The following is a 25,941-nucleotide window of genomic DNA, read 5'->3' as shown; positions in this document are numbered from 1 at the left end:
TCATCTTTGAATCTTCAATGTAATCATCCTGGGTAAGAGTCTGAGTCCCTTCTCCCCCAACATTATCCCCAGGTTCAGTCAATATTCATAACAACAAACATGATTCTTATGAAGATGATAAACAATGGGATGATGGTGGTGGAAAGCTGGATCAAAACTTCTGGGCTTTATTCCCAGCTCAATCACTCAAATATTCCCAGCAAATCTGTGAAATGGATATTTATTATCAAAAGATAAATGTTCATTTGTCCGGGTTGTTTTAGGTGCCATCCCACTGGGAATCATCAGAATGGGCTAGGAACAGCTACTTGTCCATTTTGGTGCAAAGATTCCTATCCTGTTTCAATGAGAAATAAGAAAACGATACCTTAGATGAGTGTCCACCAAGCTGGGATTAAGGAGGTTGTATAATAGTGTATAGTGGGAAATCTCTAAACTGAGAATCAGAAGACTTACTGATCTAATTGCCTCCACTACTATGTTAGGTGATTTGGAGAAAGTCATAACGTGGTCCCTGGTTTCACCTTGGTTTCCATATTCCAATATAAAGGAATCAGACTAAATGAACTCCCACTTCTCTTCTAGTCCTGCCATTTTCTGTGGCTCCCTTTTCTCTGACCTTCAGGAAAAATGGGGACTTTCGATATTGGACTCTCAACAGTAGAGCTTGATCTCACGAGCAGCTTACCTGTAATGGACCAAGAAAGCTAGTTGTGTGCCTTTGAGCGGTGGTGTATTTGTGTATGTGTGTTTGTGTATGTTTGGGAACAGGAGGCATTTCTATGTAGTATTTGCAAGCCTAATGTCCCTGAAGATATCTTTTGTTTGTCCTGGGTATAAATACATGACAACTCCCATGCTAATGGATTCTTCCCTCTGCCGCCTTCCTAGGCCCTCGTCCTTCTCTCCCCTCCCACACACAGATATCCAGTCCAAGCAGCATCAGAACAGATTCCCCCACTGCCAAGGGAAATATAGCTGCCAATAAGTGGGTATGTTCTTTCAAGCCAGTGCTCTTGGGTCCTGGCCCAGGGAACACATGCTCCATCAACACAAGGCAGGCGGCGGGCTTGCTGTTCACAAGCTGTAGGGCCTTTAGTCTGCCATGCATGATGCAAGGGCAAGATTAGGCCAAGGAAGACCAGGTCCTGAGCAAAAGTAAGGCAAAAAGAAGGGGAAAACCATGGCTCATTGGTTTCCCAAAGGAGGTCTCCATGCGTTCCCTGGTATCCCTAAATCAGCCCAAGATGGCTCGCTCTTGCTGAACATTTTTAGCTTCTCACAGGGATAACAACAACAACAATAACAACAACAAACCAACAACAGCCTCACATTTATGTAGCACTTTTAGTTTGGTGGAGTGTTTTACATAAATTAGCTCCTTTGAGCCTTCCAACAATCTTGTGAGGTCAAGTTATTTTTATCCTCACTTTATAGGAAGCAAGACTGGCAGAGTGAATCAATGGACAATGTATTTAGTTTGAGAGTGAATACCCATTTCTGGGTCCTCTGGTAGCTTTCTGTGTGACCTTAGACATATGTCTGTCTTCTTTTCTCTGCATTATGATGAAAACAGACCTTGTTCCCTTATTATCTTCTATTTTAAGGCTCTAGTATTATACTCTGGCTTCAGTGCAGGGGTCATTTAGTCTAACCCATGTCTGATCAACAATCTTTTCTTATCTAGCCTGTACCAGAAGACTTCCAGTGAGGGGAATCTGGAGAGACATAAGTGTTTAATAAGTGCTTTTTGGTTGATGGATAGATCATGACGTAGTCAAGGGTTTACAGTCATAAAATTTAGGTCCACTTCTCAGTTACTACCTATGTGACTTTGGTTAAGTCATTTCATTTCTTTGAGCCTTGATATTCTCATCTGTAACATGAGGGAGTCTTGATGAATTCCAGGATCTCTTCCAGCTCTAGAACATATGAGCTCAGTGCTGCCTATTTATCTTTGGAACAGCTCCATTTATTAGGAAGCCTTTTCTTATATTTGATCCAATATCACCTCACTGCAACTTCCACCCATTGAGCCTAGGTCTACTTTCTTAAGCCAAGGAAAACTAATCAAATTCACTTTTTTCATTAATTAGAGTGTGTGTTTGTGTGTGTGTGTGTGTGTGTGTGTGTGTGTGTGTGTGTGTGTGTGACAGAGAGAAAGAGAGACAGAGAGAGGGAGAAAGAGAGAAAGAAACTCCTTTGGCAGTTTAATAAAGTCTGTGGACTCCTTCCCAGAATAATGGTTAATGGATTGTGGACTACATTTATAATTGAAGAAAATGCTAAATTTCAATTATATGTTAGTCAGGACGGGGGAAGGAAGGACGAATTCCATTCACTCAAGTTTAAGGACCTCCTGAAATATATACACAGGATCCCAGGTTAAGAAATCCTCCTATTAACACCTGAAGAAGACAGGTGCTCTGTCCCTCCCCTTCCCAAAGACTCACTCCAGACTAAATAGATATAATTCTTTCAACTCATCCTTATATGGCAGGATTTCAAGTTCATTTATCATCCTGTTCATTCACTTCCAGATGAGCTTCTGAGCTCCTACTTATTGACTTCCTTCCTAAAATGTGGTGCCCGCTTAGTCAACAAGCATTTATTAAGCATTCACTTTACCAGATACTATTCTAGACACTAGAAATATGAAGGGGAAAAAACCCTACCCAGTCTTTTCCCTCAGGAACCTACATCCTAATGAGGGAAACAACATGTATATAACTATGCACATAGAAGATATGTGTATAATAATATTTACATATATAACAATATCTTATGTATATAATTATTTACAGGTATACACATAGACATCTACCTTTTCTAACAGGAAGAGGAAGGAATGGAAAAGGAGAGGTCAAGAGGAAGGGAGAAAGAGAAGGGCAGATAGAAGGGAAAGGGGAGGGAAGGAGAGAAACAAAAACAGAGACAGAAAGAATAAATGGAAGGCAGTCTAAGAAAGGAAAGCATTAATGACTAAGGGTACTGGGGAAGTCTTCCTTCAGAAAGGAAGATTTGAGCCGAGTCTTGGAGGCAGCCAGGGGGAACTAAAACAGAAGGAGGAAGAGCATTCCAGGCATAGGGAATGCTGTTTGTCAAGAGCAGTAAATAGACCAAGGTAGCAGACTCATTGAGTGCATCCAGTTGTGTTCTGAGGTGAATGAACTCAACAGAACTATCTTGTTCTAAACACTAGCTTCATTTCCATAGGATCTTTTCAGTGGGGAAAGCATTATCCTCAATGGAAAAAAAAGAGAGAGAAAGAAGACAAATAGTTTTGTGTGGTTCTTTCTACCTTCATTTGAATTCAATTGAATTCAATAAACATTTATTGAGAAGAGCTTGCCCATGTGACTCTAGCTCTTTGAACTCTGGAACAAAGGAAGTATAAAAATACTCGTTTTAGTGACTGATCACCTGTGTGCTGCATAGACTGCCTAAAGTTTTGATGCCCCATCGCTTTCTTATTTTTTTTAAATTAAGCCTTTTTTTTTTTTTTTTTAAAATTAAGCATCATAACTTTGTAATGCAAAGAGAGGGATGACACTGGTTTTTGGGCTCCATGGCTAGTTCATCAGGTCACCATGTAAAACCTTGACATCTGACCAGCTTTGTCTTGTTTGGTCACGTGAACAAAAGTCTCTTGCCTCAAAAGGTAAATGAGTAGAGACGTATAATCAGGTGGCCCTATGGGTTTTCCACGTTCCTTATAAAACTTCTTTTTAGCAGGCTCAGCTCCTACTTTCCATTTTTCAGCTTCCCTGGCTCCACTGCTGCTCATGCTTCATTTCAAATCTAGTTGAGTTATTGATGCAAGTGAAGAAAAGAAAGGAAACAAGATTGGTGTCAATTTCTCTTCTCTCTCTCTTTTTAATTCTTTACTTTGAAAGATCAAAAGGAGGGCCAAAGAGAACTCTTTCTTCCTCTTCTCCCTCCTCCTTCCCTCTCCTTCCCATAATAGAATGCAGGAGGAAAAATTCCAGCAAACGAAATTGTTCTCAGAAGTCTTTTTATTTCTCCTTTCAGTGGCTTTGATTTAGGTCCCATGGCTTTAATCAAAGTGTTCGAGGAGGCACAGAAATGATTCTGTTAAGCAAATTCCTTTCCTTGCTCACTCTCTTCCCACCCTAACCCTTCTTTCTTTCCTCCTCCCTCCACATTTTTTTATTATTTTTTCTTATTAATGTGGGTTGGAAAAAAGTATTCTCTGAATTATGGGATAAGGGAAGACTTGTAAGTTAAGTTTGCTTTCTGAACAAATAGCTGGATACTGGCTCTGCTACTATAGTTCTGACAAATCCCCAGAATAGATTGTGCCCTTCTTCCCCTCCCATCTTATGAAATTCACCCTTCATTCTTAGTGAGATCCCCAAATGGATAAAGAAATAAACCCATCCTTTCCATGAGCTGATGAGATATGGCTCTCAGTAGTGATAGGAGCTGATTTCTGTTCTCATCACCATCAGGAAGGTGAGCTTCTCTTAGCTCCCAGAAATATGCTTTGAATCACTGGAACCCTGTCACCAGATAGGCAAAGGTTTACTGAATCCATATGTAAAGAGCTTCATGCTGGGTGCAAACCAGCACCTGGGGAAGCTTCTGTCTCTGCTAGTTCCTTTCCATCTCTCCTCAAAGATGCCTAAGGAATTCACATCTGGAGTGCAGCAGCAGCAGCAGCAACTCTCATGCTGATGCTAATTGTGGTCTGGGTGTCTGGGGGAGAAGGGGAGTAGCCAGGCCTTTGTAGATTAAAATCAGCACCTTGGAACAAGCAGTCATCCTTAAAGTACACCGAGGACCTCTGTAAGCAGACGGAGACCCTGTTGGGAGATTGGGATCATATGATTCCTCCAGAGAGGGGAGAATTTTCTGAAACAACCAGTGAAGGAATTTGAATTTTTAATTCCAACTGAATTCATTTCTATTCTTTGCCTTTTGGAGGAAGATGCAATGTCATGTAGTGGAGAGAAGCCAGGAGCGTCTGAGTTCAAGATCCACATCCCACATCCTGAGTAGGGTCACACAGTGACCAGTGGGGTCAAACTCAGATAACAAAGGATCCATAAATATTGACTTGTTTGGTCATTTCAATCAAGTCCAACTCTTCGTGTCCCCATTTGGGGTTTTATTGGGAGAGATACTGGAGTGATTTGCCACTTCCTTCTCCAACTCATTTGTCAGATGAGAAAACTGAGGCAAATAGAATTAAGTGATTTGCTCAGTTTCACACAGCTAGTAAATGTGTGAGGCCAAATTTGAATTCAGGTCTTCTTGACTTTAGTCCTAGAACTCTACTAGCACACCTAATTGCCCTGAATATTGACTTAGAGAATCACAAATTAAGATTAAGTAATATTGTATTTTCCTTTATTTTGTTAAACATTGTTCAATTATATTTTAATTTAGTTTGGTCATATTTAGGAGTTTTACAGGCTTCACTGCACACTAGCAGTCTGATCCCTCTGTTAACTCTCTAAGTTAATAAATCTCTAAGACTAAATTTCAGGGAAGTTGCTAACATCATTCATGGGAAAGTAGGATTACCAGGAGTTCTTTTTCTAGAACAATGACATTACAAGTCTAGCCCCTATCTTTGTCACTTTTCTATGTGGGGCAATAGCTTTGGACATCATCACTAGTGAGTACTTCTGCCTGATACGCTCCTAGGTCATTTAGGCTCTGGAGAATGAAATAATTGACTTCATTTTGGATGTAACCTGGATGACCACAGCTCTCAAATTACTCTGAGGCAACTATAGGTGGAGAGTTTATGGTACAATGGAGAGAATGCTGAATCTGAATCAGGGGTTCAATCCTAGCTCTGCCATGGAACTTGGGGAAATAATTTCACTTCTTTGAGCTTATCTTTAAATTAAGGGCATGGAACTAGATCCACAAGGCCCCTTCCTATGCCCTCTTTGCTTAGAACTTCCTCATTTGTCTTTTTCTTGATTTTGAAGGCCATATTCTTGGCAATGCTGAGAGGCCTGAGAAGTGGTAGTAATGACTAGAAACTGGCAAGAATTATTGAACTTCTATGGTAGACAGATCTGATAATTATACATAATGCATATGTAATAATGAATTCATTGCTTGGGTCTTTGAGTCAGTCAACATGATTGTATGAGATGGATTAGGAACAGCCCAGCCTAGAGGTCCTCTTGACTTCAGAATGATTTTCCTAACTTTACCTGCATTAGGTTTAAAAGCAACCATCTCTGGATGATCTGGGGAATAACTGAATTGCCTTAAGAAGCTCCATCCTATCAATAATTGTGTTGGGCAAGTGGGAAGGGGGCAGACAGAAAAGGTAAAGCTTTTTCCCTGTTGGTCTTGCAAACTATGTAATTTGGTGGGATGAGAAAAAGGGATGTCAGATCTTTAACAGCAGGTCCCTAAAGGGAATATATTTGTTAAACATTATAATTACCCTTCAGTGGCTGAACTCTATAGCAATTGAAAACTCCATAGCAATTGAAAACTCTATAGCAATTGAATCCACGGTGAGAACCATTACCATTTCTCAAATGATGCTTTCATTTAGATAAGGCAGGCAATTATACATCTTGATTAGGTCACCCTTCCCAGGGGAGGATAAGTTATTTATCTGAGTAGCCCCCTCCTTGTAAATGATGTTATAGACTTGCAGCTAGAGTACCAAATCCCTCTCCATTTCTCTAAAAATCTGTTTGTTTCTCTTTTGTCTGGTTCTTTTTTTCTATAAAAATACATGTAGTCAAGGTTGATAGGGATTGCTTAAAATATGAATTATTCACCAGATAAATATAACCATGAGAAGAGCAATGTTGGTCTGAGAGTCTGAAGACCCAGAAGACAGTACCAATCCTACTTCTAGATTAAGTCCCTTAACTTCATCTATTAAATTGGAGGAAGGAGGTGGACTGGATGACTGGTAGGGAAAAGCCCTTTCTTTGGAGTTAAAGGATCTGAGTACAGGCTCTATCTTTGATGCTTCCTATCTGTATAACCTTGGGAAAGCCATTTAACTCACTTGGACTTCAGTTTCCTCATCTGAAAAATGAGGAGATAAATTGTTCTAATTGGCCTTTGAAATTTCTTCTAATTAGAGGTCTAATAGAGGTCTTCTAATAAGAGGTCTAAATTCTTATGGTTGCATCTGTAAGGACTTTTCTAGCTCCAACATTCTGTGACTGTGATTCTTTTGGAATTCAGTTGTTCAGACTGTGATTCTTTTGGAATTCAGTTGTTCAGTTATTTTAGTACGTCTGACTCTTCATGAACCCATTTGGGATTCTCTTGGCAAAAGATACTGGAGTGGCTTGCCATTTCCTTCTACAGGTCATTTAGAGTCAAGTGACTTTCCCAGGGTTACACAGTGAACAAGAGTCGGAAGCCAGATTTGAACTTGGGAAAATGAGTCCTCCTGTTGCCAAATTCAGGGCTCTATCCACAACTCCATGTAACTGCCCCTTCAAGATCATACAATACAAATAAAAATGCAATTGTGTGAGGTTTTGTTTGTGGCATTCTTTCCACATGCACAAACAATCTGACTTTTTCTTTAAGACAATCCTGCTGAGCAGATAAGGCAATCATCATTAGCTCCATTTTTCAGATAAGGAGATTGTAAATCCAAAATCTGGAGCTGGGAGGGAACTGATAAGATGATCCAATCTAACTTTCTCTCTTATAAGGAGAAAACTAAGGCATAGAGGCACTTGAGTGACTCGTGAGGTCCCAGAGGTACTAAGTGACAGAGTTTAGATTCATGTCCAAATCCTCTGGCTTCCAAACCTAGTGTTCTTTCCACTGAAATGACCTATCCAAGCCAAACTTAACAAAGTAGCAAATAAAAGAGATTGCTAAGTCATACAGTGGATAGAACATTGACCCTGGAGCCAGTAAAATGTGGTGACAAATCTATCTTCAGACATTTAACAGCTGTGTGATCTGGGCAAGTCACTTTACTCTGTTTGCCTCCTCTCTAAAATGAAGGAGTTGGACAAGATGATCTCTTAGATATATAGCAATGGCCTCTATCCCTTGGGACCTAGGTTCAAATTTCCATTGTACTATTGATGTAACTTTGTATTCTTCCTATTGCCTCAAAAGTGGTTTGGTTCTAAAGTGAGCACTACCTAGAGAAGAGGAGGCAAGTCCCTTGTTATATACCAGGAACTGTGCTAAACATTGTAAATAAAAACACAAGCAAAAAGAAAAGAAAAAGAACAAAAAAAGAAAACACTTGTCCAAAAAGAATGTTTTTTTTCTTTTTTTTTTAAGTCCAAATCCTTTATTGTCTAGGATTGTGTCTTTTAATGGGGAAAGGTAACATACAAAAAAAGAACTGAAACATGAGCTGGGGAGGGAGACACTCATACAAGAGCATTGGGGTGAAATCTAGAGAGTCAAAAGCAGACCTGAAAGGGTAATGAGGAGTGGCTGGTTCCATTTCCTCAAGATGGGGGGTGGGGAGGTGATCAAAGAGGGACTCACCAATGAGGAGAAGGGAACCACCGGGTACAGAAATATTCCTGAGTGACAAGGCAGCTAAGATAGAGGTCAAAAAAGGCTAGGTACCTACTATTTTAGTAGAACAAAATGATTCCTTCTTACAGAAACCTGTTTACTCAGGCTTCTGTTCCTGCTATGTCCAAAGATCTTGCTACAATCTGCTTATACCAATGATCCTGGGCCTTGAATGTTTGCTTTAAGATAAAGGTGAAAGATATAACAGTCTCTTGTTAATCTATACGGGTTCCCTTTGAGGTAGCTGAGTTTTAATTTTCCAGTTTTTCACATGTTAGATCTGAGTCACAGACTCTGTTAACAGATGTCAAACATCTGGCTGAAAACTAGAGGGAGATGGAGAGCATTTATGCATTTGGAAATATCCAGATAATTGCTTCATTTTCAGTTATGATCCAGAACCTTGATATCATAAAGATTCAGTCACAAAAAGGTGAAGTTTTAAGCCCAGGGAACTAGTTAGCAGTGGAAGCTTCCAAAACCTTTTTTTCACTGCAACGCCTTGTCTAGGAGAAAATGCTATTTTCTCCTAATGGAGTACTTTGTATCCAGGAGTCTCCTTCCTTCTAGTGTGGATATCCTCTATAAATTCCTTTCTCTGACTTTAGCCTAACAAAATCCTTTGCCGTAACTCAGGCTCAACCCAATGCTGTTATTTATTTATTAGATTTGCCTGCAGAGTTCTGAGACCACTGGGCATACGCACAGACCTATAAAAAAATACACAATGCAATTTCCAAACACAACTGAGAAGTCCCCAGGAAGAGTCAGCTGTCAGCAAGGCTGTGTGTAGTTGGGGGAGAGCAGACAGAAAAGAAGTCTCACACTGAGCTCCAAAGAGGAGTAAGCTAGCAGCCTGTGAGCAGGAGGAGATGGAACCAGAAGGTGCCATTCTCCTTGGAAAATATTCTGAGTACTCTGCCTGTGATGTCATGTACGAGAGCTCTGGCTGACCGAAACTACGGAGTCTACCGAGTAGGAGACAGGATACTCAGTTTCCAGTTTTCTTGTAGGTTACCTGTCAGTACAAAATTATTTCATTTAAGGAAGCTGATGGCAATCATGTTCCCTGATTTTGCTTTCTTTCTATATTTTTTATCTTTCGAAAAAAGTAATTTATTCACACATTCATTAAACAAATGTTTATTAGGAATGAATCTAACATGCTGTGTAAATTATAAGTTCAGCTTTGAAAATAAAAATTCACCTCCTTCCTTTCCTCCAGAGGTGGAGAACTTGGAATTTAGAACATTATGTATACTAACAGATACTGTTTATATGTTTCTGGTTAGTCTTCTAAAGGTTTTTTTTTTAGGTTTTAAAAAATCTTTCTTTTAAATTTTTTGTTACAAAGGAAAGTTTACTGGTTAGGGACCAGATACCAGATATGCTTGGAAATAAAAGTGGTTTAAAAAAGTGTCAATAAAATTTAAAAAGCATTTATTAAGAGTCTACTATATGTAAAGCATTGTATTAGGTTCTTGGGAAAAATAAAATGTTTTCCTTTCCTGTCTTGGAATTTTATGGGAATATGACACAAACACAGGAGCTATCATATATAATGTTACTGACATGCATCACAGAGATATAAAACAAAGTGTTATAAGAGACCTGAGAGGAAGCCAATAACGTTAATAACAACAACAGCTCAAATTTCTATAGTGATTTCAGGTAAATAATTTCTTTCCACACAACAACCCTATAGAGTAGGATGAGAATTCTCTCCTGTTAACATACGGACAAATTGAGATTCAGAGAGGTTGTGACTGATCAATCCATTTACACAACTAGGAAGCCACAGAATTGGAAATCAACCATTGGGTAGGCAGAGACAGCAGGCTAGTGAGATGGATTGAGTGCTGGACTTGGAGTTAAGAATATTTGAATTCAAATCCAGCCTCAATCACTTAAATAGCTTTGTTACTGGGCAAGTCACTTAACTTCTATTTGTTTCAATATCCTTATCTATTAGTTCCAAGGATTGATTGGATAAAATGAAATAATATTATAATATATAACATAATATCATATATATTATAGGATATCCTATAATATATATGATATTATGTTATAATATTAAATAATTAAATAATAAGTGCTTTGTGAACCAAAAAATATTATATAAATGCTAGTGATGATGATGATGATGATACATTTATTAAGTACCTAAAATGTACCAAGCACTGACCAAGGCACTGAGGATACAAATGCAAAGAATGGAACAATTCCTTCAAGTAAGAAGCTTCCATTTAAATGGAGATCAAGGATATAAATAAACATTTACTAGATAAATATAAAAAGAATGCATAGCAATGCAAATACATAGTGGCTAAATAGAGAGTGTTCTTTATATAAGGTGCAAAAGGGCAGGCACTAGCAGTTAGAGAACCCCCAAAAGTATTCATGTATAATAAGATGATTGAGCTACATCTTGAAAGAAGGGGTATTCTGGGAGGCAGAGTTGAGGAGGGGAGTACATTTTAGCCACAACACAAAAGCACCCAGATAGAAGTTGGAGATTATTGTGTGTGAAGAACAGAGAAAAAGCCAGTTTATCTAGATCACATCTTGCAAGAGGAGGAGAATATCCCATAAATCTGGAATGGTAAGTTGGGACCAATATTAAAAGCTGAACCAAAGAGTACATTTTATCCTAAAGTCAAGGGAACCAGCTACTGGACTTGATTAAATAGGGGTGTAACGTGGTCAGTTCCTTAAAAAATCACTTTGGTAGTACTGTGTAGGATAACCTGGAGCTGTGAGATCCTTAAGGCAAAAGGGCCTTTGCAATATAGCTAGGCAAGGGATGATTTCTCTTCCTTATGTGAGGGAAAGGAAGGATGGAGATAGAAAAATGATTCGACAACTAACTGAATATGCAGGATGAGGTCAAGCAAAAGACCTAGCAGATTACAAAGGAACCTATAAACTTAGGGAGCTGGTATCTAAGGACTATTTGACACGATAAATGAAACTGAAATACGGAAAGAGAGACAAGAAGAGAAGAGGAAGCATAATGATTTAGGAGATTGGGTTGCCTCAGAATTTAAGTTCATTTTCATAGAATGTTCATGCTGAAAACTATTTTTACAGCCCACTTAGTATACTCTTCTGCCATTGAGCTGGAGCATATCACTAATAAAGGTATATCTACCTTTATTAGGTAGGTACCTTTAAAGGTATATAACTTTAAACACCTCCACAAATAGTGGTTCCAAGACCTCCCTTAGGAATTCTTTCACATGTTTTACTGCCTCCATTCTGTCTAGCTTGAAAAATTTCTGGGCCAATTGCCACTTGGTCAGCTTTCACTGAAGATGAAGAAGAGAGAGTTAGTCGCCTCCTTACCAAAATCCCCTTGAGATTCAGTCATTTGTCATATTCTTTCTCAGTTTTCTTCCTCTGAGGTTGAATGGGTCCCATTTGGATTTGTGAAGGCCCAAAGACTTAAATCTGAGTGGTTTTATGAATTAAAACTTATGTGACTTTGGGTAAGTATTTCATATGTTTGGACTTGAATTTTCTTCTCTTTAATAGGAAGAAAGAATGGTGAATGAGGTAATCTCCAAGATTCCTCTAACCTCTGAGTTAAAGAATCACTGCTTTACTGATAGGGGAGACCCCAGAAGACATCCAGACTAGGGATCCTAAACATTTTTGGGTCCTAGATACCAATGGATAGTTTGGTAAAACGTATGGATCCATTCTTAGAATAATTTTTAAGTTAAAATGGAAGAAAATGCTAAATTTCCTTAGTGCAGGACTTCTTAAACTTTTTTCACTTACAACCCCTTTTTGCCCCAGAAATTTTTACATGATGCCAGAATACAGAGAAATTAAACATTTATTAATAATGAATCATAATTTTGTGACTCCCACATTCAGTTAAGTGACCCTATATGGGGTTGTAACTCACAGTTTAAGAAGCTGAGTCTTAGAGGTTAATGCATGTAAATAAATATAGTGGTAAAATACAGGGTATTCCTTTAGAGGTTAGCAAATTATAGATTCTTAGAAATTAGTGAAAATAAAGGTGCATTTTTGCAATTAAAGTTCATAGATCTCCTGAAATTCATGGGGTCCAAGAACTTAGTGGACCATAGATTATGAACCTCTAATCTAGACCAAGCCCCTCAAAATATACATGGGGAAATGGAGGCCCAGGGAAGTTATGTACCTAACCCAAGAGGTAGCTTGTAAGCATCAAATTTGGATGCAGATTCTCTTTCTCTGGGATCAGGACTCTTTTCACTTCAAAACAGTAATATTTGAACATCCCATTACTTTTTCTGAATACAGTGGACTCTGCTTCTGCCTTTATTTAGATATTTTGAAAGATCCATAATTCATCAGTGTGAGTTCTTCCCCTCCCCCTTTGCCTTTTTTTTCTGGACAGTTTGGGTCTATGTTTTTCCATAAAAGGCCTCTCATTCTTTTGGTATCTCTGCTATGTCAATGTGCTACTTGAGTTATTAATATCTTGAGTCTTATTCTTATATAAATTGAGCTTATTTCTTTTTCTTTTCATTCATATCCTCCAGGATCTTTGCTAAATTACTTAAGTGGTACTTTCAATAATTTCAAACAATTTGCCAAACGTTTACCTCTTTTGCCTAAATATTCTCTCAGTGATGCTAGATGGCTAGAACATCATGGTCTCATATGCATTAAAATGACAGACAACACAAAAAACAATGGAAAGATGCATGGTGAATATCAGTAGACTGTATTAAGTTATCACTGAGGAATTGTGTGAGAAGAATTGCTTAGGTTAAAGTCTAAATTGCTGACCTGAATGCCTCCCTTCCTGGATCCCTGTGTTGCCAGAGCCATTTGGGAATCACTAGATTTTCCCTCCTTTCTATGCCTCCTATGCTTCTGGATATATATCTAGCCGCTAGAAAAACTAAGTGCAGTTCTCCGTGACAAGGAGGAGAAAGAGACCCAGTCTCAGCAACTATGTACCCTTTTAAAGGATTCTCCCCCTCAGAGCAGGATTGAGACTATGAGCTCGTTCAAAACATGAACCTATCTATTTTTGTTTTTTAAAAACATCATTGACCGCACGCAAGAAGTTCAGCTCAAATACTGCTGTTTGTAAGCTGCTCAGCAATGTTTGCCATGGTTATAATTGGTATCATTAAGCTTTGGTGACATTATTAATGCTGATGATTAAATTGCTATCAACCCCACTTTACCATTTACACAAACAGCCACGACATTTAGGCATCATCAGGCCCACAGCTCAGGCTCTGGGAATAGTGAGTGGAATTGGAAAAGATCAGTGGAAATCCACCTACTCGAACACCCTTTGGAGATCAAGATCGAAATATCTTTGCTTGCCCTAAGTAAGATGTTTCTTCCTAAAGCAGCTGCTTTAGGAAAGCCCAATTTTGAGTCAAGTTTCAGTGCATCTGAATTCATTTATATTTTGCACCCTCCCTAAACATAAAAGAAGCAATGTAAACCAGCATTACCTGAGGTTTATTTTACAGTTGAGGAAATTGAGGCAGACAGGGCTTTAAATGGTTTGCCCGATATCACACAGCTACTAAAAGTCTGAGACTAGATTTGAAATCGACTTCTTGACTTTAGACCTAACCACCACTATTCTCCCTGTCACCTAAATTCAAATCTAAATGTGGAAAAAACACAAATAAGGCAGGTTCCCTTATTTTCTTCTGTTTTTGTTAATGGTAGGGAATGGGAGAGGAAAGGGAATATGAATTTAAATAGTACCTACTATGTACTAGGTATCATGCTAAGCACTTTATGAATATTACCTTATTGAATCCCACAACTCTTGCAAAGTAGGTGTTATTATTCTAGCACCTACTTTGGAAAGGAAACTGAGGCAGACCGAGGTTGAAATGATTTGTCCAGGATCACATAGCTAGTAAATGTCTCAGACTGGCTTTGAATTCATGACTTATTGACTTTAGGGTCAGTGGTCTATCCTATGTGCCACTTCTACTCTTTCTCTCATCTAGGTTTAAATGTTTCTAGTCATCTAGGATTCTTCCATTTCATTTCTACCCAAATTCATTCAGTTTGCCTTCTATATAATAACTCCATAGTGTCACAGTTCTCTTCCTCTCTCTTCACTCACATAGCCACTATCCTAATTGAGGTTTTTACCATATCTTCTCAGGACTTTGTCATAGCCATCTAATTATTTAATCCCCCTGCTTCCAACATCACCTCTTTTCCAACCCATTTTTTCTTTCATATACTGCAATATGACCTACCAAAATCCCTTTATGTTTATTTTGTATCCTATATTTACTTACCTGGGAACTTACTCCATCCTTAAGCCCTCTGATGGTTGAGACTATTTATTTTTTATGTGAATCCTCAGCTTCTAGCATACTACTTGATTCATAAGAGATCCTTGGGTTTTTTGGGTTTTATTATGAATGGACTGATCTTTGATGCCTGGGTCATACTAGTCACTTTCTTGTTCCAAATCTTCAGTCATTCACTATTGTCTGTAGGGAAATGAAGCAAATGAAGAAAGAGGTTCTTGAGTCAGAGAAATTTTGGTTAAAATTCCAGTTCTTACAATTACTACTTTTGTGGTCTTAGGCAAGTGATTTAACGTTCCTTGATTTCAATTTCCTAACACATGAAATGATGGGATTGAATTAGATAACTTCTGATATCCCTTCTAGGTCTAAATCTTTGATCTTATTGTCAAGAGGGTATAAATGGAATAAATCCATTATCGCCTTCTCTTAAAGTTGGGAATAACAGAGTGATTCAAGTCCATTGGATGAAAGAAAATGAAACCATACAGGAAATGCATTGGGGTTGTCAAAAGATATTCAATCACACCCTCAGGGTCTTATATAAATTGGCAAGCCAATGTGGACCTCAAAACTCCAGTGGTTGTCCAGGGCAATTCTGGAAGCTATTCCAGTCAATCCCAAAGAAGGAATTATTTGGTTGAGATGAGATGGGAGCAGGGAATAAGAAAAAGAATCTCTATCCCCTATCTTTCTTGAACAGAAGAAAACCTTATATACTTCAAAAGGTCAGAAGATTTGGACTTCCCACCGGCAGCCTAGCAGTGTCCACAGGACAGCTCCATTGACTTTGGGAAATGAGAACAAATTAGATCAACTGAGAAAAGGGAGCCTTTGCAGAACCCAGCAGAAAGCTATTCTCTACCTAAAGGAAACTGCATAATGATTCCACAAAAGGAGAAACAAACTTTCAGCAACACCTTTGCAGTTTAAGTTTAACACCTTACTTTAAGTTTGAGACCACTTTCTCTTGGACTCTAAATGTGCTTGTGGGAAAATATGACCTACATTTGGGTTGGGAATGAGTGGGGCAGCAATGCTTTCATAGCAACTGTTCTTTCTATACTACCTTAGTAAATAATAACTTCTAAAAGCTAATTAAGTCAGACTGGATAATTGATATCAATTGATAATCTTTGGAGATAGAATACTGGTGGGGGCTTATGAGCCCTAGTATTATGTTTAAAAAAAAAAACTAGCCTTCTACATCATCAGTACAATGTCAAAATGGATGAGTGAGTCCCGGCACATTATGATAAAATATGAACTCCTAAACTAGACATTTAAGGACCTTTATAACCTTGCTCTAGTCTCCCATTTTTGTTTCATTTGATAACTGAACTGTTAGCACATCCACCAACTCAACATGCCAATTTCTGTCTCTATATCTGTTGTACACTCCCTCTATATATCTGTCTTTAAAATCTTTCTCTTCCTTCAAAGCTCGGCAGATGCAAACTCTTCCATGAAAACCTTTCATGATCTCTCCAGGCAAAAACACTGTCTTCCTACACAAGATTTACTAGTGAATTTTGTTAGGGTTTTGCTTTTGTTTCCATTACTTCCTATCTTGTGTTATGCTTACCAGTTTACATATTATGTTCTTTCTGACAGTAGAACGAATGTAAAGTCCTTGAGGACAGAGAATTTTTTTTTTAATATTTCTGTCCTCAGTGCCCAGCTGAATACTTTATGTTCAGCTTCTTAAATTCCAGTTGAATGTAATTACACTGGAAAATTTTACATTTTACAGGAAACACATTAACCAAGAAAAAAGCAGGGAAAAAGAATGCATCTACTTTAGAGATAAAAAATGACCTTCTACTAAATAGCTAACACCTGACATTTGTGATTTGTGTGTGTATGTGTATGTATAATATATATGCATATGTAATTACATATAATACAGATATTTACATATATATTCAATCCATTAAAAAAGATTTATAACATGCCTATTGTGTGCATAGTACTAGGCTAAAGAGCAAGGGCTACAGAAAAGGGAGGAACTAAAACATGGTCCCTGTTTTCTAAGAATTACGAACTGAATTGAAAGAAGCAAAACATGCTTTTGAAAAAGAAAAAACTTCTTTGAAATGAATTAAGAACACTAAAGGCATTCAGCAGAAAATGTGTCAGCATATATGTTTGCTCACAAATATATGTTGTACATACATGTATATGCATGAATATTATCTGTACTAAATTCATGGGTACCCCTTTGATTTTCCCACAGGAGAACATCCTGTGAGGTCTCTCTTCCTACTTTGACACGCAATGGGAGTGAACTATCCTAGGAGACATGTGCTGGGCATAGAAGAGATAGAATCCTGGACCTGGTCTCTGGAAGAAAAATTTAAAAGGGGCCCAGGTTTCCATAGAGGTTTCAAAACCCTTCAGATAGCAAAGCATTCTCTGTTCCACCATTTCTTCACTTGTCATATTGGGAGAAGGAGTCTTGCTCCTTCATCTCTTCCAGACAGATTATCCAGTCTGAGTCTGAGTGACAAAGGGAATTCTGAAGTAAGGAATGACCCTTCTTTCTCCGTCTCTTGTAGCCCCCTCATGCCAGAGTACTGGGCGTGGATGGTTGTAGCTATTTTCCCATTTACTTACAATGTAGATGCTGTCTCCATATACGCGGTGTATAAAAACTTAGGCTTTCTACATGGATATGTGTGAAGAATCATAATTCACTTTACTAATAGGAACTCTGTATTTAAATGGGATCTGATTTACATAAAACTGGATTACACATAACTTTTCAGGAATAGATATATTGTTTAAAAGTGAGGTACAAGGGGACAGAGATAAGATGACATAGTAAAGACAGGAACTTGCCCAACCTCTCCCTGAAATTGATCCAAATTTCTTTAAATAATGACTCTAAACAAATTTTAGAGCATCAGAACATTAAAAAATATGGGGTAGAACATTTTCCAAAGGCAATTTAGAAGCTCAGCAGAAAAGTTCTGTGACACCAGGGTGAGAATCCAGCATTTAATCCCAGTTCAGGGTGCCCCAGCACAGCATCCTACCCAGCCCCAGAGATCCTGGTGGCTTTCAGATCCCTCAACTCCCAAGAAGAACCTGGAAGGTCAGCAGAAAAGGTCTGTGGAACCAGAGTGGAAGCCCAGTGCCCAATCCGGCTGAGAAGTGCAGGCCCATTCCAGCCTCAGTGTTAGCCAGATGGGATCTCTGAATCAGCTGCAGTATTGGAGACCTCTCTGTCTAGAAACACAAGGGAGGACTCAGAAGGTCAATGGAGGGGGTCTGTGGCTATGGGATGGGAGTCTGGTGTGAAATCCCAGTGTAGGTTAATGCAGCCTCAACCCCAGTCAGCACACTAGATCTTACAGCCACTGTGGGATGAAGTCACGCCTAAACAGCTCCAGGGCAGAAAAGAGTGCTTGTGGTCAGATTCCTAGAAGGATTTCTGAAAACAGGCTGTATAAAACCCCTGGAGCTTGGGACAGTGCATCCTTTATCCTGGAAACAGAGCCCTACTCTAACAAAGAGTTAAAGGCAGATTAATAGGCTAGGAAAATGAGCAGAAAACAAAAACAAAATTTCAGATCATTGCAAGTTATTATGGTGAAAAGGAAGATCAAAACACATGGTCACAAAGTGATAACAAAATCAGAGCTCCTACACCCAAAGTTTCCAAGATAAAATAAGAATTGGGCTCAAGCCATGGATGAACTCAAAAGGCATTTTGAAAATCAAATAGAGAGATAGAGGAAAAAATAGAAAAAGAATTGAGAGAGATGCCAAAGGAACTACAAACAGCTAATGAGGAGAAGAATGCCTTAAAAAAGCAAAATAGGCCAATTGGGAAAGGAGGTACAAAAGCTCACTGAGGAAAATAATTCCTTAAAAAAAATAGAATTGAGTAAACGGAAGCTTAATGACTATGAAAAAACAAGATGCAATAAAGCAAAACCAAAAAATATGAAAAAAATAAAATTGAGGTAAAGCTACATGTATCAGGGATACATGTTAACTATATGATTCACTCCAAGAAGTATAATAGCATTAATAAATTAACCAGGAGCTAGATAGGGGGACTAGATAGCTCTCAAATGGGACATTTAAGACAAATAGTGTGGTACCATGAGAACTGGGACTGCAAACTGGGGCAAAATAACATGAATCAGCTTAACCCAAGGGACCCTGAAGATCCCAACACTGTCATCTGGCCTACTGAAGTAGTCTAAGCACCCCTGGGCCTCGCCATCTGCTCCTCATCTGCAGCCTTGGAGTTCTGGTACTTTTCATGTCTTACAGCCAAACTTTCTTTTATGTGTTGTCCAATTAGAGTATGACCTTTTGGAGACTCCATAGTCATGGGACTGCCTCAGTTTTACTGTTTGTATCCACAGCTCTTTACCCAGTGCTTGGCACATAGTTGAAGCTTAATAAAAGCTCTTTCATTCAATCAATTTATTGAATATATAAAATATATGAAATACATGTAAAATATATAAAATACATATAACGTATATATAAAAATATATGTGAATAAAAATAATTGAAAAAATCAGTCATAGGTCATGAGTGAACACAGTTTCTCTTCTCTAAAAACTATTTGCCCTTCCTGTGTACCCCAAAAGTATGTGTCTGGAGAGAAAATAGGGAATTAAAGAGAAGTACTATGGATGTAGGGCTAAACAGAAGAAAAGATGTTTCAATTCCTTGTACGGGATGATAAATCCCATGACACTGGAGCCGGAGACTGGAGTATCTTTTGGGGAGACCTTTACCTTCCTTTCTTATTCCTTTCAAATCCAACTATCTGCTATAAAAATCCTGAACTCATCCCGCAGGGAATAGTATTCTGGATCTGACAAAAGGAAGACCTGACTTCTAATTCTACTTCTGATATTTCCTTTATGATCACCGGTAGAACTTACTTAAATTTTCTGAGCTTCAGTTTCTTTTTATCTGTAACATGAGGACAATCGCATCTGTAGCAACTCACAAGGTAATTGAAAGGTTCTAATTGGATAATGTAAAGTGATTTTAAAGCCAAAAAGTGCTATAAAATTGTCATTTGTTGGGATGATGATGATGATATGGATCAGGTGCCAAATTTAATCTAACAAGTAGTTATTGCTCATACACCATGTGGAAAGCAGTGAAATAGGACTATAGAGGATACAAAGAAGGACACAAGGTGTCTCAAACATCTTAGTATATTCTTAATCCACCGAATTCTAAATTAAAGCATAAATGATTTTTATGCTATTAAAGCTTAAATGACATGGAGACTTTTGGGACATCTTGTATTATTTGGTCCCTACCTTCTGTGGTTAATAGCCTATGTACTTGCTTCTATAAATCTTTTCTGAGTGTTCAAGAACTGGCCATTGGGATAGTAAGAACGGAGATAGAGTATGATTCTTTTTTTTTTTTTTTTTTTGCTGAGGCAATTGGGGTTAAGTGACTTGCCCAGGGTCACACAGCCAGGAGGTGTTAAGTGTCTGAGGCCAGATTTAAACTCAGGTCCTCCTGACTTCAGGGCTGGTTTTCTACCCACTGCACCATCTAGCTGCCCAATATTGGACAATTCTAATGATCCGAGACAAACATACCCCTGCTCTGGTACAGAGTTCCAGCATCTTCCTTTGTCATTGGCCTACTTCTAACTCACGAGTGTGAGAAAGGTGAGACTAGCTTCTATCCTCTGGTATCCTGAACAAAAAATCCGGAAATCGACCATCCCCACTCAAAGGCTGCACAGAGCCCTTGTGTCCCAGTGTCCCTGTGTGTCTCTAAGGAGCTGTCTGGACACAGAAAGTCTGGCTGATCTGTGGGGCGCCACACTTGCTAATAAGCCATGATAGACACGCGTGTGTGTGTGAGCACGCTTGGGAGCTAGCTTCCTTTGGAGGCAAGGCAGTTTATCAATAGAGGAGGAAGAGGAGGAAGAGGGCAGCTGTGTCTTGGATTTGAATGGGTTACAGGGTCCGCTCTACCGCTCAGGATGGATGCCAGCAGGGGAAGTGTCGGAGCTGTGAGGAGAATACCAAGTTTCTCCCTGCAAGGGCCGATTCTAGCTGAATACAGCCTCCTCGCCCTTAAATCCAATTAAAGGCCCATATTATGTCAGTGGAAATGTATGCCAATCCTAATATAGTCTAATAAGCCTTAAAATAGCACTCTGCAAGTGGAAAGCCCTGTGGTTTAATTTGATTCTCAGCCTAATAACAGGCTTAATAAGAGGGAATTGGCCCCCTTTTATTTTCCAACTGGTCTCTGCATGCTCTTTTCTTTCTGTCTGTCTTTCTTTTTCTCGCCCCTTTCTTTCTCTCCTTAGTGGAGTTGAGTGGACACAACGTGAAGCTGGAGTAGGAGGGAGGCGGGCTTTCCTTTGCCTTCCAAGCTCCCAGCTGAGCTCCCATTGGCTCTTTTTCAGCCTAAGGCAATGTAACTGGCAGAGAATGAGGATTCCTGGATAATCTGCTCAGCCCGACAGTGGGTTCACATTAGAACTGTGGACAACCTTCTGTATGCCATCACTTCCATACTAAGACAAGTAGAAATATCGATCCCTGATTCTGGAGATGCAAAGCACCCATTACTGCCTCCTTTTTGTGCCTCATCCTCCTTATTCTCTCTCTCTCTCTCTCTCTCTCTCTCTCTCTCTCTCTCTCTCTCTCAACAGATCTCCTCAAGTTAAAGGCTGGTAGGGATCATTTAGTCCAGAAGTTCTGAGGATGAATTTCAGGGTATTTGTGAAGTTGGATGGGAAAAGATTCCTTATTTTCAATAACCTCAAACTGAAATTTAGAATTTCCTTTAATCATTTAAAAATGTTATTCTGAGAAAGTATCCACAGACTTCACCAGCTTGCCAAAAAAAGACACTCAAAATGCTTAAAAACTCCTAATCTGATCCAACTCCATGTTTACAGATGAAGAAACTAAGGCTCAGAAAATCACTTTATCTAAGGCTACAGAACAAATTAGGAGCAGAGGAACATTAGAATCCAGTGCTGAACAAATTAGGAGCAGAGGAACATTAGAATCCAGTGCTGTTACTTCTATCCTAACTAACCTCCCTAAACCTTAAACGTATTTGATATTTGACATCTACCTCCTCTTCAGATTTTGTGGAGAGATCAAAAGACATTGGGAAGTGAGAACTGCTGGGGTGCATAAACTCTTATCGTATGTTTAAGTGTCATATGAAGCTCCATATTATAAAATGCTTGGTGGCATGTTGTGAGAATGTAAAGATTCTTAGATTTTTAAGAGAAAAGATTGGGGATTAAGATACTCTAGGGAAAACAATAGTAGGTCAATAAAGAGTAAACCTGGTACTCACTTCCTGAGTAAGTGATGTAGGAAAAGTCTTTCTCATATTCCCCAAGTACATATTTGTGTCAATAGGATTGAGATGATAGAAATACTTAAAATTTGCTGATCTCATTGAATCCATGTTAAAGGAATTAGAGATAATTAATACAAAAAGGAAAAGGATGAGGACTTACATAATAAGCATCTTCAAAAACAAGAGGAGTTATTATATAGAAGATGGTGACCAGCTGTTTTCTATCTCTGTTAAGGACATCACAAGAAGAAATGCATTTAAAATACAGGAGAAAGGAAATTAAATTCCTTATTAAAGTACTTTGATTTTTTTCTATAAGGCCTGAAAGACATTGGTTAGAGTATGTAGAGATATTTCCATCTCTGGATACTTTTTTTTTCCAAATAGTTTAGGTTGCACACAGAGGGATGAATGAGACTACCTGAAACAGAGATCCTCCTGTTGAAAAAAAAATGCAACCTTCTATGTGTTAATACTTTGTAGAATACTAACTATTCCCCAGGAATATACCTAACATGCTGCATATGATATCTCATTCTTAGATAACTCCATGATTATGTAATACATCCCAGTGGCCTCTCACTGCCCTCCACCCTGGCCCCCTCACCCCACCTTGCTGTTTTGGCTGATTGCAGTACCTCTCACTTCTCACCCTCATCATGTGGGGGTGTTTTTTACTGCTCTATTTTAATAGTGAATGATGTGGTTGCTATAGATAGCCTCAGTTTATAAGTTCTTTGGCCGTTCCTGGGTTGAAAGAGGGATGAGAGAGAGGAGGAGAGAAAAGGGGAGAAAGAAGGAGAGAGAGAGAAGAAAAAAAGAGAGGGGGGAAGGGAGAGGGAGAGAGAGAAGAGCAAAACAGGACAAATCACAACTAAATGATGTTTTCTTCAAAAACAAATCAAAATAAAACCTTCCTTTGAGAATAATGCTGATGCTTGATTCTTTTATCTCATAGTACCATATTACTGCTATTTGCCTTTAGCAGATCTCTTGGCACTGAACAGAAACAATAATAACAAGCATTTACATAGTGCCATAAGATTTGCAAAGTGCTTTGCAACTTCTCTTTTTATTTTCACGACCATTCTGGGAGTCAGGTGCTATTATTGTTAGCCCCATTTTGGAGATGAAGAAACACCAGTGTCTGAGGCAGGATTTGAATTCTCACTTTTGCCTAAGGACAAGAGAGGTTCTAATTTATATCAAGCAATGTTCTGACTTTCATTTTATGCTCACTTTGATCTATGGTCCCATGAGCCCCCAAACCATCTTTTATTTTTCCCCTTACAGCCCCTGTGGGATGGGGCCAGGACTATATCATCAACTAAAAAAAGTTGAAGTTATCTATGGAACAAGTGGTTCATTCCCCATCCCCAGCTTACCTCCACCTGTCTCAGTACTAGGAGCTAGACAATGGTGAAAGAAGAGGGACCTTTGCTTAGGTCTTCACTCTCTAGTTCACTTTCCTATCTCAATATGATTCCCATAATCTATCTCTTAGGATATGAAGCTAATAAACTAATCTATACTAATATGTTAAGGCACTTAAAGATTTAAGTGTTTGTCCCTCAGAAGGGAAAATAATTTTTTAAAAAATATGTAAGGATGGATATTCAGCTAGTAGGGGATTTCCCATGACATTCCAAGTAATAAGATGGAGATCACTGGATAAGGCTGATTCAGTGTTTGGGTCAGGTCTTATTTTCTCTCACTTTGGAAATGGGGCTGAACCAGAACAGAGACATTCTCTTGTTACCCTGCCTGGCCTAGATCTGAGGAGAATTTGTTCAGTCACACAGAGGGCATCCTTCCCAGAGAACAGTCATTTCTCAGGCAGTGTCTCCTAGTCACTCCCCTTCCCTGGTTCTACCTCCTCCACAGCCTTTTCTTGGTCCACAGCACTCTGAGAGATTTAAGGATGCTTAGTTGGAGGCTCTAATCCCATCATGTGCTGGAGATGGATGAGGTGGATGCTGCCTTTCTCCCTCAGCCATGGCTACTAATGTCCTGAATCTGATTGATTTACCTGCTTTTTACACTGTATCTTAGGAGAAGATTCTGGAACCAGAGGACAATCGGCGAAGGTTATTTGCTAACAGTGGATGGAGGAGTAAATAGGAATGGAACTACAAGTTAGACTGGGAGATAGGAAAGGGAGTTGTCTTGCCCCCATTGACTTTAGGAATGCAAAGTGCCCAAGTATGATCCAAGAAATTGTGTCTAGTGAGAGATGGCCTGTCTCTTCCCCTGGCAAGCTTGAAGAGCCCCAAGTATTACGTTATGTGTCCCACATACGGGACCCCTTGACTTCCTGGGTTATTCTAGATTTCCTTGTAACAAGTGGTTAACAAGAAGGATCCTGGGATGCTGGGGGTGGGGGGAAGACAATCGAGTGTAGTGAAAATTTCTGGATTATCCTTCTTGGCTAGCTCAAGGCAAGAACTGTAGATGTTGGACTAGGGGAGGTGGGGATGGGATTGGTAAAGCATCTTTTCTGTGACAACTAAGTTGGCTCCCATCTCTGTTAGCATCTCTCACCCTCCAGCTTTGTCAAATAATGAGGACTATCTCTTTTTTTGGATTAAAGCCTTTTATTTTCAAGGCATACATAGGTAATTTTCAACATTCATTCTTGTAAAACCCTGTGTTCCAATTTTTTTCTTCCTCTCTTCCCCCCAACCCTTCCTCTAGACTTCAAATAATTCAATGTTTTAAACATGTTCAATTCCTCTGTATATATTTCCACAATCATCATGCTGTACAAGAAAAATTAGATTCAAAAAGGAAAAAAATAAGAAAACAAAAAGCAAACAAACAACAACAAAAAGGTAAAAAATACAATGTTGTGATCCACACTCTGTCCCCACTGTCCTCTCTCTGGGTACAGATGGCCCTCATCACAAGACCATTGGAAATGGCCAGAATCACTTTGCTGCTGAAAAGAGCCACATCCATCAGAATTGATTATTGTATAAATTTATTGTTGTTGTGTATAATGTTCTCTTGGATCTACTCATTTCACTTAGCATCAGTTCCTGTAAGTCTCTCCAAGCATCTATGAAATCATCCTGTTGATAGAACAATAATATTCCATAACCTTCATGCACCATAACTTATTCAGCCATTCTCCAGCTGATGGGCATCTACTCAGTTTCCAGTTCTTTGGCATTACAAAAAGGGCCATCACAAACATTTTTGCACACAAAGGTCCTTTTCAGTTTTTTAATGATCTCTTTGAGATACAGGCTAAGTAGAGACATATTTGGATCAAAGGGTACACACAGTTTGATAGCCCTTTGGACATAATTCCAAATTGCTCTACAGAATAGTTGGATCAGTTCACAACCAACAATATATTAGTGTCTCAGTTTTCCCACATCTCCTCTAATATTTATCATTATCTTTTCCTGTCATTTTAGCCAATCTGAGAGGTGTGTTGTGGTACCTCAGAGTTTTCTTAGTTTTCATTTCTCTGATCAGTAATGATTTAGAGCATTTTTCATATGACTATAAATGCTTTTAATTTCTTCATCTGAAAATTGTTTGTATCCTTTGGCTGTTTATCAATTGGACAATGGTTTGAATTCTTATGAATTTGAATCAATTCTCTATATATTTTAGAAATGAGGCCTTTATCAGACCCTTAGATGTAAAAATTTCCCCCAGTTTATTGCTTCCCTTATAATCTTGTATGCAGTGGTTTTATTTGTATAAAAACTTTTTAACTTAGCATAATCAAAATTATCCATTTTGCATTACATAATGTATTCTTGTACTTCTT

At 38.7% G+C, this 25,941-nt stretch overlaps 1 protein-coding gene and 1 long non-coding RNA gene across 3 annotated transcripts in view; one reads left to right on the top strand and one right to left on the bottom strand.

Moving 5' to 3' along the window:
• PLXNA4 (plexin A4) overlaps positions 1–25,941 on the top strand; it is a 636,841-nt gene that overhangs the window by 286,632 nt on the left and 324,268 nt on the right. The window lies entirely within an intron of this gene.
• On the bottom strand, positions 4,001–24,255 carry LOC116419385. Its single transcript, XR_004229679.1, has 3 exons — positions 24,031–24,255; positions 14,808–15,005; positions 4,001–4,826 (listed from the first exon to the last, which is right to left on the bottom strand). It is a non-coding gene; the product is annotated as an uncharacterized LOC116419385 (long non-coding RNA).

The sequence above is a fragment of the Sarcophilus harrisii genome, chromosome 5, assembly GCF_902635505.1.
Source record: "Sarcophilus harrisii chromosome 5, mSarHar1.11, whole genome shotgun sequence".
Classification (NCBI taxonomy): domain Eukaryota; kingdom Metazoa; phylum Chordata; class Mammalia; order Dasyuromorphia; family Dasyuridae; genus Sarcophilus; species Sarcophilus harrisii.
This window is presented reverse-complemented; position numbering and strand designations above follow the sequence as displayed.